This window comes from Salvelinus namaycush, chromosome 21, assembly GCF_016432855.1.
Source record: "Salvelinus namaycush isolate Seneca chromosome 21, SaNama_1.0, whole genome shotgun sequence".
NCBI classification, from domain to species: Eukaryota; Metazoa; Chordata; class Actinopteri; order Salmoniformes; family Salmonidae; genus Salvelinus; species Salvelinus namaycush.
In genome coordinates this window covers 32866196-32885599 of record NC_052327.1, presented here as the reverse complement: position 1 = coordinate 32885599, position 19404 = coordinate 32866196, and positions in this window count along the sequence as shown.

Here is a 19404-nt window from a genome sequence, read left to right as displayed (position 1 = left end):
CTCCCCTCCCCGAAGTGTCATGAGGTAACAAAAGTCACGAAGGTAGCAGCATGAACGCAACACATGCACCACATAACGCGTGCCACACAAAACACACACAAAAAGCACCATCTCCTCCACCCCGTCAAGCTCTCAAAACAGCTGAACAGAGTAACAGACACACCACAAACCTCTCCCTCTGTTTCATCACCCCACCGACGTCCTATTGTCACGTGCATTGGGGAGATGGAGGCAGAGAAACAAGCCAGAGAGGAGGAGAAGGTCGCTACCTGTGGGAGCAGCTCCGCCCCTGCAGGTGTCTGGCTGTCCTTGGAGGAGCTGCTAGGTGAGTGGACAGACAGTTACAGCAAATCTGGGAGGCGCATGACAGAACTAAAAGAGGTACTTTAACCATTAGAAATAAGGGCTACCTCCCAGAGTGGACGCAGCGGCTAAAGGCACTTGCATCGCAGTGCTTAAGGCGTCACTACAGACCCGGGTTTGATCCTAGGATGTGTCATGTAGCTGGCCGTGGTGACTGGAGACCCATGAGGTGGCGCACAATCGGCCAAATCACTCAGTGTCGCCGGGTTAGAGGAGGGTTTGGCGCGGGTGGATTCCTTGTCCCATCGCGCCTCCACACATCTTTGTGGCGGGGCGTGCGCGACTGAACTCGAAGGGGCCATGCTTGTGTTCGTCCAGCATGGGTGGGCTGGCTTCCGGGTTGGAGCGGCGTGTGTTAAGAAGCAGTGCGGGCTTGGGGGTGTTTTCAGAGCGCATGGCTCTTGACCTGCGTCTCCCGAGCCCGTACGGGAGTTGAGCGATGGGACAAATGTAAACTACCAATTGGATATTCCCATAACTTGGGGAGAAAAAGGGTAAAAAGTTACAAAAATAAAATAAAAGTACAAAATAGGCTGCATGTATACTGTGGTATGTGTGGTAGAAAACTGTGTAAGCAGCTCCATACCAGATGAACAAGGTGATGAGGAGCGCATACGACTGTGAGGCCAAAGCTAACAAGAACGGCAAAGACCGTATGAAACCACGTAACCCCTACATACTACACACATTCACACCTATTAAACAAAAATCAATCATCCATCATCTAAATGGATGATAATTTTATAGTTAAGTCAGGACCATGTAGAACAAATTAGCAAACATCTGATCCCTACTCCACTGCAGATCCAGAGGTGAAGTGAAGGTGATGGACATGGGGGGTAAGTTTAAGAAGCCAGATATGAGAAGGTCAGAGTATCAGCAGAAGAGATGATGAGAAGCACTGCTGGGCACCAAACACAAAGAACACATGACCTCCGATCCACCTCAAGTATGTCAAGAAGAGGACACACAACAGGAGAAGTTGAGCAAATATGCAAACTAGGACAGACAGACGATATGCAGACATAGAATCCAGACAGCAAAAACTGGGATCTGGGATGATTGATCTGGCCAGCTAGGACTGGTTTTGAGCAGTTAATTTTCTAGGTCTGATGTGGTCTTGTTTGCCCCGGCAGGAGGGTGCAACTGGAATGTGGGAGACGACGAGGAAGAACGTGGAGGCCATGTTGGCATGAGGGCAGGAAGAAGATGTTCGATGCTGGCGGGGGCCAATAAGGTGGTTTCATCACCACATGGGGTGGGGACACAGACTTCCATGACAACTGAGAGGTAAAAAAAAATGTAGGAGAGGAGAATAGAGGAGAGAGAGTGGAGATAGTGGGATGGACTGGGAAAACCCATGTCCATGACTTGAACTAAACTAAAGGTGCACAACTCAGCGTCCTAAAACAGGGCTTTTAGACACCACACTTCACACTCTGAGTCTCTATGTACAAGGTATTACTGCCTGTAGAGCTCATGTTGCTGCCGCAGGTTATAGCGTGCTACAAAAAAAGGGGCCTATCTATCAAAATCACTACTGTATTAGTCTAAACAATGTTTTTCACGTAGTATCTTTTTTTATCAAGTTAAGTTTAAGACTGTGAATAATACTAAACTGCCCAATGTGATTTGTAAAAATTCAGAAACTTGTAAATAGTAATTGTGTTGACTTAGCCTACACATTTACTGACTGGCACTGTTAGTAACATAGCCAAATGAAATGACATAACCACAAAAACAATTAAAAATCACTGTATTCAAAAACCGAAGGTTGTATGTATGAATGTTTGACAGCAGTTGCACAAAATGCTGTAGTACCATATTATAGACTACTGTACTATGTGTTATACTGTATTAGAAACATAGTAGAGTTACCGGTTACACTTGTGGCGTCTTATGAGTCAACAAAACAATTAGATGCTTAATTTCTATTTTAGGAATTGACAATTTCAATATAACTTTGACAGTGATGAATGTACTTGCATACAACAATGCAGCAGCTGACAGCATATTTCAGTGTGTGTGGAATGGGATGACCTTGTCTTCAGGACATCCTGACAGTGTAAACGGCAGAGCCCCCTCCCCAGTGTTACCTTGACCAGGTGATATACTAGAGTCTGTCTTCAAGAATGTACATGCACTCTGACAAATGCCTCATCAGGACACTCACAGGCGCCTCAGTATAACATCATGAATACCTCGATATGACAGGTGAAGGCTGAGAATCAGAAAACACCTCAGGCATTGCAAAAACACGAGGCCAGCAGAGTGGAACACAGGTGTGGTGTCGGCCACTAGCTCGTTGTTCTGCTATATGTACAGATTTTAAAAAAAATACTGCCACTCCGAATCGTTTTTTGCATTTGTGCGACCAAACCACAAACAAACGTATTATAACATCACGTGGATAAAAAAATTAGGGAACAGCAAACTGTAACTCCCCCCCCCCCCCTTTTATTTTTTTTATTGCAAAAACTAAAGTAAGGACATTCAGCTGCTCTGACTGACTGCATATTGTCACAGTCAGGTAGTTTTACACTGTTTGACTTGTTCAATATCAGAAATATTTCACAATATAAAAGAGTGGATGAATTGGCACAAAGCAATACAAATAGCTACTAACATTGTAGAAATATTAATCAGTTGGGTCAGTCAGGTGTCTCTTGAGCCTGTGTGTAAAGAGGCACAGGGCCAGCAACTGTCTCCACCACCATGTGCATCATCCATGTTTCCTGTCTGCAGGATGCAGCATGGCCTCAGGTGGACCAGAACACCCTGCGCTTCTTGCTCCTCCGCCAGCCACTCTGGTAGGTCTGCTGCTGCAGGATTTCACAGTGCTGTTCCAATCTAGTTTGGCAGATAAAAACACCTGCTGACGTTTTGTCAAACTGGTCATAAAGCATTAACAACCTCAGTCGAGGTAAAGGGTCTTATAAATGATCCTTGGTGGAAGGAGTTTATGCTGGTCCAGGTGTAGCTCTTCCAAGATGGCATAAGTAAGGTTTCGAGGCAGTCTCTTGATTTGTTTGAACTAAGAGAGAGAACGCTCGGTTTGTCAGAAGCAGGAATACACTGTGAAATGAGGCTCTAATCCCTGTCTGTGATAAGTTAAGACTTCTTACCTAAATGGTGTAACTCGACGGACAGGTCTTTGAGCATGAGAGGGCCAATAATGAATCTCCTTTAACTCAAGTCTGTTGGGGCTTCAAGTCCAGTAACGTCAAGACACTAAATCTGTGGGGTGGTGGCGATAGGCCAGTAGCAGGAGTTTCCTAAACATGTTGTTTCTCAGGACTGAGTTCTTGGTCCGCGGGAATATAGGCGTTTGTTTTCACACTCAAAATGCCAAAACCCTGCGTCTGGAGGACCTGGTTAGAGAGTCCAACACTGCAGGTTTGGCAGGCCTGAAATCAGATCACAGAGAATTGAAGTTCATAGGCTGATCCCGGAGATCCTCAGCTTTACCAGACTTCTATTAATATGCAGTACCAGTACAAACATTGGACACACTGCTAATTTCTACTTTGTATAATAATAGTGAAGACATCAAAACTATGAAAAAAACACATATGCAATTGCAAACAAATAATCTTGCTCAGACCCCAACCAAGGATCATCAAAAGTCAGCTATAAATTCCAGACACCCAAAGATTCCTAGATGCCCCTTCCAGATTCCCTCCGCCTACCCAAGGGACATCAGAGTACAAAAAATAAGTTTTAACCACCTGAGGAACTCCTTGAACCTTGCACAATACCGTAGATGCAGTCGCACCCCTAAAAAACAAAAACCATTTGTTCATAAAGAAACTAAGCTCCCTGGTATTACAGAAAATACCCGAGTCTGAAGCAAGCTTCCACAAAATTGGAACGAAATGGCGCTACACAAAACTAGGAAGTCTTCGACTAGCTTGAAAGACGGCTACCGTGCAGTATCGAAGAGCCCTCACTGGTGCCCGATCCATCCTACTTATTCCAACTAAATTGAGGAAAATAGAACAATCCAAAATGATATTTTTGATACTGTCGCAAAGCTAACTAAAAAGCAGAATTCCCCAAAGAGAGGATGGCTTTCACTTCAGCAGTGATAAATTCATGAAACTTCTTGAGGAAAAGATCATGATCATTAGAAGCAAATTACGGACTCCTCTTTACATCTGCGTATTCTCCAAACTCGGTTGCCCTGACGAGTCTGCAAAACCTACCAGGGAACTAGGATCAAGGGAGGACACTCAAGGTTTTAGGACTATATGTCTTGACATACTACTGATGAAATAACATGGCCTATAAACCTACAAGCTGCATAATGACCCTACTCCAACTAAACTACTGAAAAGGCTGATTCCTTGGCTTGCCTACTAGATTGAAATAATAAGCTCTTTAGCCAACGGATGTGTACCAAACTTCACTAAAAGTGGCAGTAATAAGACCTCTTGAAAAGCCAAACCTTTGACACAAGAAAATATTTTTAAAAATTCCTTTAAAAACAAATTAGAAAAAACTGTGCGCAGCAATTCACTGCCTTCCTGAAGACAAAACAATGTATACGAAACGCTTTCAGTCTGTTTTTCGACCCATCATAGCACTGAGACTGCACTTGTGAAGGTGGTAAATTGCCTTTTAATGGTGTCAGACGGGCCTTTAATCTGTCCTCGTGTCATAGACCTTAGTGCTGATTTTGGATACCATCGATCACCACATTCTTTTGGAAAGATCGAAACCCAAATTGGTCTTACACGGACCAAGTTCTCTGCCTGGTTAGATCTTATCTTTTGGAAAGATATCAGTTGTCTCTGTGGGTGGTTGTTCTCTGACAAAGCAAGTGTAATGGCGGTGTTCCTCAAGGCTTGTTTTAGGACCACTATTGTTTTCACTATTATTTTACCTCTGGTGGTGTGTCATTTGGACAAATTACTGTTACTTTCACTGCTATGCAGATGACACACAGCTGTACATGTTGATGAAACATGGTGAAGCCCCAACATTGCCCTCCCTGGAAGTGTGTTTCAGGACATAAGGGAAGTCTAGGGCTGCAAATGTTTTACTTTTAAACTCGGACAAACAGAGATGCTTGTCTAGGTCCACAAGAAAGAAAGAGATCTCTGTTAATCTGACAATAATCTTGATGGTTGTACAGTGTCTCAAATAAAACTGAAAGACCTCAGTGTTACTTGGACCCTGATCTCTCTTTTGACGAACATATCAAGGCTGTTTCAAGATCAGCTTTTTCCATCTTACGTAACATTGCAAAATTCAGACACTTCTGTCCAAAAAGGATTGCAGAAAATATCCATGCTTTGTCACTTCTAGAGTAGACGACTTCAATGCTCTACTTTTCTGGCTACCTGGATAAAGCGCTACAATTAATTCAGTTAGGACCAACAGTTTTTATCATATTACGCACAGTGCTAGCCTACATACACTGGTCCTGTTATGAGGCATAGGGCTGATTTCAGGTTTTACTGCTAACCACACAAGAATTAACTGGGCTTTGCTACATACCTATCTTTCTGATTTTGGTCACCTGCCGTTTACTACCCACAAGTAGCGCATACGGTCACAAGACGCAGCGGCCTCCTAATTGTTCCCTAGAATTTCTAAAGCCAGCGTGGAGCAGGGCTTTTCTCCTGATTAGAGGCTCAATTTTTATGGAATGGTCTGCCTACCCATGTAAACCAGGCTCGGTTCTCAACCTTTAGGTCTTATTGAAGGACTCATTCTTCATGGTCCTAGATTGGTGTTATACCTGCCCGCGAGTGTGAAGGTAAACGGAAGTCATGGAGCACCAACGCCCTTTGCTGTACTCTGCCGGATGCGCGGTTACCCCTCTCTCCACTGGGAATTCTCTGGCTCCAACCCTATTACAGGGTTGAGCAACTGATGGCTATACTGGTGCTTTCCATGCTGTCCCTGAGGGTGCGTCCTGAGTGGGTTGAGTCACTGTCGCGTTGATCTTCCTGTCCGGGTTGGTGCCATCCTCCTTATGGTTGTGCGTGGCGAGAATCCTTGTGGTGCTATACTCGGCCTTGTCTCCAGGTGGTAATTGGTGGATTGAAGATATCCTCTATGGGTGTTGGGGCTTGCTTGGTAAAGTTTGTGTGGGGTTTATATCCTGCCTGCTTTTGTCACGTCCGGGGGATATCGTCGGACGGGGCCAGCAGTGTCTTCCCGAACCCCTCCCGTTCAGACTCCGTATTTTGTGCAGGTAGTGTGTGTTCGGGGAGCAAGGTCGTCGGTTATTATCTGGAGTAATTTCTCCTGGTGTTGAACTTTAATATCTAAGTATATATTATATATATAATAAACTATTAATATATAGATATATATATAAGAAAGAGATTTAAAGTAGTGTCACGCTCAAAAATTGACTTGAATGACCCAAGGTCTGCTGTTCAAAATAATGATGATGACCCTATGTCCTGCTGACGTGTGCAAGCCAGGTTGTCCTGTCTGGTTTTCCTTGTCCCTGACCCCCCTGTTGGTTTTGAGGGTGGGGGGTTTAGTACCCTATGAATGAGTGCTCCTGGTGTCTCATAGGCTTAGAAGAGTTATTTCATGGTAAAGAGTTGATGCTGTTTTTTAGAATTTGTCATGCTGTTTGATGTCATGTGTCCTTGTTGGGGACACGGGGTGTGGGGGGGTGGGTGTGGCTGAACATTTCAAGGAGTAAGGCCTAATTTTATAGCTATAGCCCTGCTGGGTTGCTTGTCTAGAACACGAACCTGTCAGGGGCTTTGCAACGAGCCGTATAAAGCCCCTGAACAATCACTGTTTTTTTAAGACTGTAATGATAACCCCCTGAATATTAAACAAAATGCCAACCTATGGCCAATTTTCGGTGATGTTTATGCTCGTTGTCATGAACCCAGTGACAACGCCTTGAGAAGTTCTGTGTGAAGCTCCAGAATGTTTTAAAGGATTTTTGCGGTACAGTGATGGCCTATTTCGTACATTTCCCACCCGGAGGATTCTACGGTAAAGATATTCCAGACAGTGGACCCAAACCCCTTTATACAGGCAAAACCTGGGAGTTTTTCCTCCTGCTGCTGGGGATGAGAGAATGGCTCAAGATTCAGGAGTGGCGCTCTGTAAAATTGAACAGGCTCTGAGTGGTACACCATGTGCCCGGCTATGCGTTGAAGAAACAGGTCTTCGGGGCAGGATCTGAAGGCTCTAAGATCGCTTCAATGGCTATAGCCCAGACAACCAAAGTGACAATTTTAGCCTGTGAAGTTTATGAGCTGGTAATGCTACAAAGTCTGTCAATTCTCCTGTATCTTCCAGAGCATGCAAAGATGTAAACTTTTTTATTCCTGTGTTTAGTTTTAATGGTTGGATTATCGATTTTCATAAAACTTATGAATAAGCTGGAAGTCTCTTCCAAAATCGTGAACAGTTAAAGCGCTGGCCAGGCTGTCCTTGAGACATAGTCACGACCAAAAGGCGCCGACGTAGGATCTACCCCTGAGTGAAAAATTACGCAGTTTTGATGAACCTTGCCAAGAGATCCCGGCAGTTAGATGGTGACTTGGAAACGTAATGGTCAGGGGGCTACCAGACTCTGGATCTGTAAGAAAGGCATCAGAAAAAGACCTTAATTGTGAACGGTTTATAAATGTTTATGTACTAAATATTTGAATGAAAATAAAGGTTTTAAAAGCAGAATCTCACAACATGTCCTGAACTCGCTAGTGTTTTCCACTCTTAGCCAGTCGTCCCAGGAAAAAAACTTTCGGAAAAAGCCATGTGCAGCGTGCTGTGTGACGTAGCGTGCGTGTGAGTGTATGTGGTTTCAAAACAAAGAAACGGGCGGGTGTGTGTTCAAAAAACCTGCTGTCAGCGCACAAGGCTCTCTCTCTCTCTAGTCTTGTCTTACGGCCACTTACGAATCATTAACAACATGCTCAAAACATACATTTATGTTTTGGGTTTAAAACAGAGGCTATGTAGGGTTTTAAAAAGTCAATCAGTCCTCGTTGTCTAGAACTCCAACCAAGGGCTTGAAAACGTACTAGTATGTTTGTCCACAGTTTCCCCCGGTTAGTTTGTAGAATATCCTCAGGGTGTAATAAGGTTAAAGCCACACCAATCCCTTGCGTTTGAACCAAATAAACTAGGAGGTAAATTAGCTGGGGTCTAGTCCTAAAAAAAACGTCAACCGATGCTATTGTGAAATCATACCGTACTTCTCTAGTTAGTGGGGTGTGACAACTCTATTGAACAACCGCCTTACCCTGTTAGCCTCGTTAGTCTCAGATGCAAAACAGACACCTACAGAAACCCCAAGAATCGTTATCGGACTGACCCGTTAAAATAGCATCTTGGAAAACCTCCTAATGGATCTTTCTGAAGGTGAGTTCTTGAAATATACATATATTTATAGCAGATTTGTCTGTTGTGTGGAATTGTTTGAACATTATGTATGTTATAGCAATATTAAACATGCATTAGGGCCTGTATTCTAACGTATAACATGTCAATATTATATAAAGGGATTAGAGCTTTAATATTGTCGAATGTTTTATAGATTCTGAAGCATTCACGCAGATACTCCGAGGTATAACTGAGCTCGAACCGTCCATAGGGTCTCCGGAACAAATTGCCTGCATCCCAACGCCGACCCTATTGTAACGTGAGTCCAAGAATTCCATACAAAATATTTATACCTTAAAAACAAAAAGTGTGGGCATCTTATATTAAAAGCTATTTTATGTGTTTACAGCGGACATCAGCCTAGAAGGTTAAACGACCATATGGAGCCTGAACGGTTTCTGCGAAGAGACTACGAGACAATTCTGCCCTACCCCAGGATGTTTTACACACGAACAGAGACTTTAAACGGCAGGTCAACTCCCCTGGGAGGCCCGTGCGCCCCATATTTCTAAACACCAACGGACAATCAGTGCCCAGATCCACAGTTCCGCTTCACCCGAACAATTCTACTTGGCCGGTATTCACGAGACCGCGTTCCAAGGACAAGGTATGAATCAATTATATATTATTATTATTTATATATATTATTATTTTATTATTTATATATATTTTTTTTTTATGCCGGAATATGTTAAAACAGGGCCTAATGCTGTTTTTTTTTCAGGCTCACCAGCTACAGACCAGGCAGATGCTGTAATTCGGGTGCCCAAAGACATGTTCCAGCGTTTTTCAGAGCTTCTTCAGAACAGCCCTCGTCAAAAAAGCCGAGGTATTTAATTAATGTATTGTTAATATATAGGCTTATATCTGAAATGTATTTGACATTTTATCTAACATATTTAGGGTTAATAACCTATTTTTGTATGTATTATTTTTTATTTCAGACTCCTCCCGGCTTATAAAGACATCGAAGAAGTTACACATCTAGACCCCGAGGAGGCGCCAAAGACCCCAGTCAAGAGAACATCGAAACCTGATGATTTCAAAGTTTTAAATGACATTTCTGAGGTAGACGATTTGATGTTTTGTGAAGTGGCCAACCTTCTTGAATCGGCCAATTCTGGGGGGGCAACAGCCGATTCTGAAATAGACCAAGCAAGGTTTTTCAAGGCTTTTACTCAGGGTTTAAGATCACGAAAGGCTTTACTTCAACGACGGATGTGTATTCTACTAGAGCATCAATACAGTCAGGATGTGTCATTCTGGCGTAGCGAGCTTCCCCGTATGTTAAAAAACAGTAGGGTTAAAACAAGCAAATACCGCCGTTTTAAAAACACATATGTAAACACAAGAACACACATCCTTAATTAGACAAATGGCGCCACCTATAGACCTAAGCGAGACAATTGAAAGCTCTTAGCCCAGATCCCTACAGAGCTCCAAGATATAATTAACCATATGAATGATTCGGGGATAATTGACATAATGACTATAGATGAAAACCTATTATCCCAGATTCCCGCCGAACTCATAGAAATTATTACTCGTATGAATGAGTCAGGGCCTTCCGATGAAAACAGGTTATCACAGATACCCGAAACAATCATATCTCTAATTACCCAGATGAACGAGAGCCCGAGGTTTAATTCTGAACCACATACACTTCTAAGCCAGCCTTTAACACCCAGATCCGAAGAGTCTGAAACCCAATACGATGTTTTTGAACAGCTGGACAAATGTCTAGCAAATCTGGAGGGGGAAGGTCTTGATCGCAGTGTACAGAACGAGAGCCCTAGGTTTAATTCTGAACCACATACACTTCTAAGCCAGCCTTTAACACCCAGATCCGAAGAGTCTGAAACCCAATACGATGTTTTTGAACAGTTGGACAATTGTCTAGCAAATCTGGAGGGGGATGGTCTTGATCGCAGTGTACATGTTTTGTACCGAAATAAATTCAACAATATTGAGGTTCGACAGTTTTTCAATTTCGCATGGGGGGGTCAGATTCGGGAATATGCTGTGTTTTACGTAATGCTTATGGACACTTTGAATGAACTGTTAGATAGGGTTAGAGATTATAGCGAACCAAGGGATCTCTTACAGTTGGAAATTTGTGGAGACAGTCTACATAGCAATGTATCGCTTATTTTACAGAATGGTGAAGCAGATCTTGAACAATTTGTTAACCTGCTAGAACGCCTTGTTCAGTCAAATTTAAACATGCTAGCAGATAGGACCCTCGAACTTGTAGTGCAATTAATACGTCAACCCCAAGGTGGCGGTGGTCAGAGAAGGAAGCTCGATAGCCTAATGCAGTCAGAAATCATAAGCAATAAAAGGGCCTACCTCATAATCGTTCCCAATCCTGGTAATAAGCTATGCTTTGCCATAGGTTTGGCCCACTTACTCAGCCCAGGATGTACTGATCTAGCAGCGTTACAAAAAGCTCAAGAGCTACAAACTGCTGTGGGTCTCGGTATACAGGATGCTGTGGCTTTCTCGGACATAGTCCAATTTGAAAACTTTCTGAATATCAAGATTGTGGTTTTGTACCACAGTAGGGCTAATGACGCTCTCTTGAAATTCCAAAATATACAAGAGCCACATCCTAAGACTATGTACTTTTATGTGCAAAATGAGCATTACTATGCCGTAACTAACATCACAGCTTTTTTAGGCGCCCCATATGTCTGTCCAGCCTGTCATACCGGCTACACACGCCTGGGGGGGCACTCGTGCCGTTACAATTGTTCAGTATGTCTGGATAAACATTGCCCTATGCAACCGTTAAACTTGACCCCCTGTGAGGATTGTCACCGCACATGTCGTTCGGCCTACTGTTACGAAAAACACAAAACTGAAACATGGCACCCTAAGGCATGTAAATCTGTAAGCAGTTGTGACATTAACAAGAAATGTCCAAAATGTCATTGCAATTACAACCTTAAAATAGATAGCCCTAAACCTCATGTTTGTGGAATTCTACACTGCCCAATCTGTAAAGGGCCTTTGAAAAGCAGAGACGCTGAAGTGGTTCAAGAAGTAGCACACGAGTGTTACATTCAGCCCGTGGCTGAAGATGAACATACAGAGAAACATGTGTTTTATGATTTTGAGACAAATCAGCAATCAGGGGTTCATTTGCCTATTTTTGTATCTACCATGACTTTCAAGGGTGAAAAGTGGTCGGCCGAGGGACCCAATTGTGCACGGCTCTTTCTAAAACATTTTAGAAAAGCCCAGTACAGAAACTTCACGTTTATAGCGCACAATGCTAGAGCCTATGACTCCTATCTGCTTCTGAACCCTTTGATACAGCAAGGCGTGGCCCCCAGTGTCATAGCTCAAGGGAGTAAAATATTATGTTTTGTTGACCCCGCCTTCAAACAGAGATACATTGACAGCTTAAGCTTCTTACCCATGAGATTGGCTCAAATGCCAGAGGCCTTGGGTTTTGAAAACTCTGTCAAAGGCTATTTCCCTCACTTCTTCACATCTGAGGAGAATCTACATTATATAGGATCTTATCCATCCCCCGAAATGTACGGGTGTGATCAAATGTCTCCCAAAGAGCGTGAGAGATTCATGACGTGGTACGAGACCGTAAGACATGGCACTTTTGATTTTCATAAAGAGATGGAATCATACTGTGACAATGACGTTGTTATACTTCGTGAAGGATGCCTCAGATTTAGAGAAGAGGTAATCAAAGATGCGGGCATTGACCCCTGGAGCTGTACAACTATTGCATCCGCGTGCATGAAAACCTATCGTACACACTATCTAACTCCAGCATCTATAGCTATCCCATCGCCAGACAACTACCGACGACAATTCAAGGCCTACTCTAGTGGTTCCATTCAATGGTTGGAGTACTTGGCCCAGGATAAAGATATTTTTATCCAACATGCTTTGAATCGGGGGGAGAAGGCGTTTGGGCCTTACCATGTAGATGGATACACACAGATTGACGGGGTTGAGACAGTGTATGAGTACAACGGTTGTTTCTTCCACGGTTGTAAATTATGCTTTGTCCCCCAGGCCCTGTGTGTCCTAACCCAAAAGACTTTTGGGGAAATGTACCAAGAGTTTCAAGACAAACTGAATTCTTTAAAGGCTACTTACGGGTTAAAAGTTGTGGTTTTGTGGGAGCACGAATGGACAGCCCTCAAAAAGGCGGATCCTAGTGTTAAGGCCTTCCTTACCCAATATGACCCTCCAGAGCCCCTGGAACCGCGACAGGCCTTGTTTGGAGGCAGGACCAATGCTTTGACATTGCGTTATGTAGCTCAACCCGACGAGACAATAGGCTATGTAGATTTTACATCCCTATATCCTCATGTAATGAGTTCCTCATGCTATCCTATAGGGCATCCTGAAATTATTCACAGCGACTTTGACGTACCCCAAAATTATTTTGGTTTAATCAAAGCGACTGTCTACCCTCCTAGGGGGCTGTTTATACCTGTGTTGCCATACAAGGGTCCTAAAGGAAAACTTTTCTTTCCCCTTTGTCGAACATGCAGTGAAAACAACAACCAGGAAAACCCATGTGATCACACAGATCAAGAAAGAGCCCTGACCGGTGTATGGGTCACCGTAGAATTCTCTAAGGCTTTAGAGAAGGGGTATCGTGTGGCCAAAATCTTTGAAGTGTGGAACTTTTCCAGGAAATCAGACACACTTTTTAAAGAGTACATCAAGACCTTCTTGAGATGCAAGCAGATGGCTTCAGGCTATCCTGCATCGGTCACAGATCAAGAGAGTAAAGACAAGTACATTCAAGACTATAATGACAGAGAAGGCATACTTCTTGACCCTGACAGAATAGAGGTCAACAAAACCAAAAGAAATGTGTCGAAATTGTACTTGAACTCCCTTTGGGGGAAATTAGCGCAGAGATGCAATATGTTAACAACTTCGATCATTAAAGACCCCGAAGAATTTTTGGAATTTGTTTTTTCGGACCAATACGAAATTTCACATTTTTCATTCTTGAGTCAAGACATTGCATTGGTGCAATGGCGGCGCCACAAAAAGTGGGTTCTACCCCCAGGTAATGTAAATGTGTTTCTTGCCGCATTTACCACAGCCTATGGCCGACTTGAACTGTACACCCTCATGGAACAGCTTCAGCGGCGGGTTCTTTACCACGACACAGACTCTGTGGTCTATGTAAGCAAACCGGGGGATTGGAACCCCCCACTTAGCAACTATCTTGGGGGTTTAACGAGTGAACTCGAAGAGGGTGACCATATCACAGAATGGTCCTCATGTGGTCCCAAAAGCTATGCTTTTAGGACTAAAGCCAATCACGTGGTGTTGAAAGCCAAAGGCGTGACTCAAAACTACGAAAATGCCCCGCGTGTAAACTTGGAATCAATCACGCGCTTGGTCGAGGGTTTCGTAAATGACAGGAATAGTGACTTGGAGATTTTGAGCTCCTACAACCAAATAGTGAGGGATAAAAAGGGGTTCCATCTAAGAAACGCCCCACTCACTAAAAGATTCAGGGTCGTCTATGACAAGAGACGGCTAATGCCTGACGGTACCACATTGCCCTTTGGCTACTGACTTATGATACAAGCCCCAGTGTGTCTTAAAGCTTAAGATATAATGACGGCTGTCGAGGATTTTGACCCACGTTTAAAACTGCCCTTTTCGGCCTTAATTGCAGGCCCCTCAAACAGTGGTAAAACTTTTTTTGTAAAAAGTATTTTAGAGAATTCTGAACATGTGTTATCTCAAAAGCCTGACAATATTGTATGGTGTTATTCCTGTTACCAACCTCTGTGTGATGAATTATTGAAGACAATAAAAATCAAGTTTGTTGAAGGAATACCCGATTCTCTGTCTGATGATGAACTTCTCCCCCCACATAAAAGCAATCTGCTTGTTTTGGACGATATGCTATTTGCTGGTAGCGAACACCCCGAAATTGCACGAGCTTTTACCCAATATACTCATCATAGAAACCTGTCCGTGCTTTACTTGGTCCAGAATGTGTTTCACCAAGGTAAAAATAGCCGTACCATTAGCTTGAACGCCAACTACATGGTATTGTTTAAAAATCCTAGAGACAAACTGCAAATTAGCACTCTAGCTCAGCAGATGTACCCTGGAAGGAAATCTTACTTTATGGAGAGCTATGAGGACGCTACCAAAGAGCCATTTTCTTATTTAATCGTGGATTTAAAAGCAAATACTCCAGAACACCTTAGGCTACGTACAGGTCTGTTTCCGTGGGAGTGGCCTGCTGCATACCTTCCTAAAAAGTAAACGTTATGTCTCTGCGTTTAAAAAGAAACCTGCCCCTCTTGAGAAGGCTAGTTGGGTCTACAGCTAAAGAACGGAAGGCCATCTTGGGTCGCTGTTCTTCAGATCTCATAGTAGCCCTATGTGAGATTGCTTTGAATCTTCTCAAAGGACGCATTCCACTCACCCTGAACCAACTGAAAAAATTAAAGAGACAAAAGACCTCGATCAAACTCTTTGCCAATAAAAGGGCCAGTCTTCAAAAGAAAAGACATAGCATACAACAGTCTGGGGGTTTTCTGTTGCCTTTACTAAGTATAGCAGTGCCCTTCATCACCAGCCTTATTGCGGCCCGACGTGGGGGTTGAACACCGGTTGTGATGGCCAATAAAATGTACTTGGTGCCTCAACAAGAGTTGGATAGACTTAAAAAACAAATGCATGGTCCTGAAGATATCCGACAAACAGCTGAAAATGATTTGGATACGGCCATGAAGGATATTTTGAACCGAAAAGGCTTGAACCCCTATGATAAGATTCAAAAATACACAAACCTAATGCAAAGGTATTTGACTCTGGTAAAACAAGGGGCTAGAGAGACTAACCATTTAACACTTTCCCTACCGGACCCTTTAACAGATGTCGAACCTAGCGATAGCCAGGCCCCTGTAAGGCCTGTACCGACGATCTTACCTAGTGAAGATCCTATGTCTGGTGAAGCTCAAATGCCATTTGAAGATAAAGTTATGCATGACCTACTGCCACATGTGCCGTTACGTAACAGGAAGAATGTTAAATACATTATGAACAAGATAAAAGCCTCAAAGGGGATAGCTGCTTGGAACGACTCTGGAGAGTTTATCCTTCAGGGCTCTGTTGTCAGGGGTTCCCATATGCTGGACTTGCTTAAAAGTACCACGGCTGCCCACAAGGTTGCTGATGACCGAAGGCCTCCCGGCTGGCGTCAGTTTCTTAAGGCCCTGGCAATCCTCAACATTCCCCTCTCGGGTGTACCCAACCATAAGCTTCGTCAACAGATTCAAGCTTTAAAACAAAAGCCTTCAACGAGATACAGCACCCCTAAAGATGCCCCAACGACACCGCCCCCCTATGAAAACTCATTTACTCCCATGAACGTCTCAGGACCTTTTCCTAATCCCGATCTCTCGGGGTGGTTAACCTTTTGAAAATGACTTTTGAATGACTATGATTAAATTCAATAAATTTTTTATTTGAAAAATAAGCAATTTAACATTTGTGGCATTCTTGAAACATATGACGTGAGCATACGCCTTGATTACGCGTTCTTAAAGGACACACATTTGAACACTTTTGATATTTTCTAACAAAACAAGATACAAGGGTATCATTACTTCTTAAATCATCCTTATAAAGAGACATAACATCGTCAAAAGAAACTCCCCGGGCTCTTTGGCACAGGTAAAATACACAGTGGTGACCGCATGTAGTGGAAAGGTTATCTTGCACTTGTTTGATGCTGTAGTAGATCTTTGAACCGTTTAGGGTCAAAAAATCTTTAATAGATTTAGGGAAATGTGAAAAACCGGGGGGAAAGCCATAGGAATCAAAAAAAGTTGAGATTTTTCTTCCACCTTCCTGTTCTAATGTCATAGCTAGCCAATGTTCACCAGGCATGTGTTTAGGATGGGTATTGACAATAAACATTGCAGGCCTCTCAGGCCATATCTCAATAGGTAATTCATCACAAGCCAACACTCCACAAAATTGTTTTCCAATCAAGCGGCTCATGAGCCCTTCCAACTCTTGGGTATTCATGTCTTTGCTCAAAGGTCCTTAATAATAATCCACTAAGACCTGTCTTCGGGCATTCACTTCCAAGATTGAATCAGAGCATGCGTAAACAATCATGCTAACTGTACAGGCTAAAGGTGTACGGAAACGCATTTCCAGCCTGAGGTTACCTTGGGACAACACAGACAGATTTCCTGAGGTGTCATCATCAGGGGATAAATTGAAAGCATACAACGTGTGCCATCTCTTTTGGTCACTTTTAGACGTAAATGCACCAAGGTGTTGTTGAGGTCCAGATAGTTGTCACCGTGGCCTGGTATGAAAAATTCGATAGGCCCGTTATCGGTAATAGCCGAGAGGGGGGCTATCTCCACATAACTGGACCTGTCTATTGAATGCTGCGTTAACGGTGCCGTGAAAAGATCGAGTTCTGCCTTTATAGCTTCAGAGGACATTCGGTGTAAAAGAGCCATGTCAATTATTCTTTTAGAAAATACTTCCTAGTATTCTTTTTGTCGTTTTTGGTCCAGACCTCCTCCCTTTACCCCGTCTTTGACTTACTGAGGTTCTTTTAACAGTTAACCTCCGCTTTTTAGGTGCCGGCCTGCGTCTTAAACCTGGGGGTCTCTTTTTTGGCCTTCGAGACAATATCATAAGCCCCGAGCCTTCTTGATGCTCCACATCTGGTGACGCCCTTCGGGTCATAGCATTTGCTACAACCTCACTTACTATATTTTTAGCCGCTGATTTTAAATGTGGTTTGGCTATGCTGAAGCCTCTCTTCATAAACGGTAAAACCATCCTAAAGAGGTTACGAAATATACCCCCTATCCCCGCACCGTACATTGTCGGTGCTCCATGATATCCTGGTAGTCCATTACCAACTTGATCCACATAGTATGAAACATAACGGTTAGGGTCGAGCTGATGGTGCTCCATAACTCTTTTATTTGTATTATGTTTATAAATATAATACAAATATTATATATGTAGAGAGGTTTTGGTGGGTCTAAAGTGGAGTTTTACAATAATTTTACCATCAGTAAATTCAATGTTTTCGTTCTGATCCGTTTTAAGCTCAACCAGAATGTTTTCAATATATTTCTTGCTGACATGTACGTAGTGCGGCTTGTCATAATTGACAGTGACGATGTCCCCATCCTTTCCGTCTATATGAACTGTTCGCAGGAGGGGCACACATGTGTCTCCGACCCTTTGATAGGTTATGATGTCGGTATACACAAATATGTTGTAAAATCCTGCATGTATATCCGCAGGGAATGGGAATAATTTATCGTTCACATACGTCCATTTATTGGGACCCATTCCCAACATGTAGGCTAAATTACCGCTGGTCTTTATACCCCCGTTAGCAGGCCCTGAGATTTGGATCCTTTTATGGATAGGGTTGTAGAATAGGAATATTTCCATCCTGTTCAGGGTTAGGTGTTCATTCAACTCTGAGACGATCCTGTCGACGGTTCTATAGAAACCTTTTTTAAGCTTAATAAGTTTCGCAGGTTCCGATAACTTTTTGCAATAAAAATCACGGTCCTTATCTTTGATATTATACCAACTATGGGGATATGTAATCTCGCTGAGACCTACTTCCCAAGCCTCTGATAACTCTATAGGCTTTGGAAAATTGGTTGTATAATTCGAACTCTGATTATTATGATATATATGTGCAGACGCATTACTGGGGAGAGTCAGGTAGAAGCCGCTGTGTTCCATGATGCACTCCTGTGTACACGAGAATGATGAGCTAGTTATCATGCATTAGGGTTTAAGTTAACCCCAGTTGCCTCAAACATATCGTGCTCCAATACCCAACTGTTGAACTTTTGGGGCCAGTTTTTCCAGCGGACCAGCAACCATTTTTTACCCTTTTCTCTCTTCTGATCTAGAATCTCCTCCACGTGAAAGACTTTGTCTTTACCCAACTGGACCTTCTGTAATTCCTTCTCATAAAAAGATCCCTCTATAAGCTCCCCGTCATAATCTTTTAACTTGTAGACCGGGGGTATGCGTGGCAGACATTCTGTAACGGTAAACAACTCATCGCTGTAACCTTGCTCATATTTTTTGTCGAAAACACCCCTCAACTTAGATATACGCACCAAGTCATCCACGTTGAATTTAAAGTTAATTTTTTTCTTACGGCGAAGGGGGAACAAACCATACAGATTTTTAAAGACTTGAAAAGAGTTTTCAGAAGACACCTGCGAAGGCTTCATACGTATACTCTTATGGTAGCTGTTGTTGTAACCCTGTACTAAATCAGGAACTATATCGATATATCTATGTGTGTTGTGAGCTGTAAAATATCTCCACATCCGCTCCTTCAAAGTTCTGTTAAAGCGTTCAACAACTGAAGCTTTCAAATCCGAGCCTGTAGCAAAATGTATTATATTATGCTTCTTCATGAGCTTCTGAAATGTCTTATTAAAAAATTATTTTCCTCCATCAGTCTGCACTTTCTTGGGTGCGCCTCCTGCCTTCAAGATCGAGTCAAAGGCCCGGGTTACCTCGGCCCCGCTCTTATTTTTTAACACCCTTACAAAGGCTACTTTAGAGAAAATATCTATAACCGTTAGCATGTAGCGATTTCCATCATTTTTATCGGCAAGGGCCTGC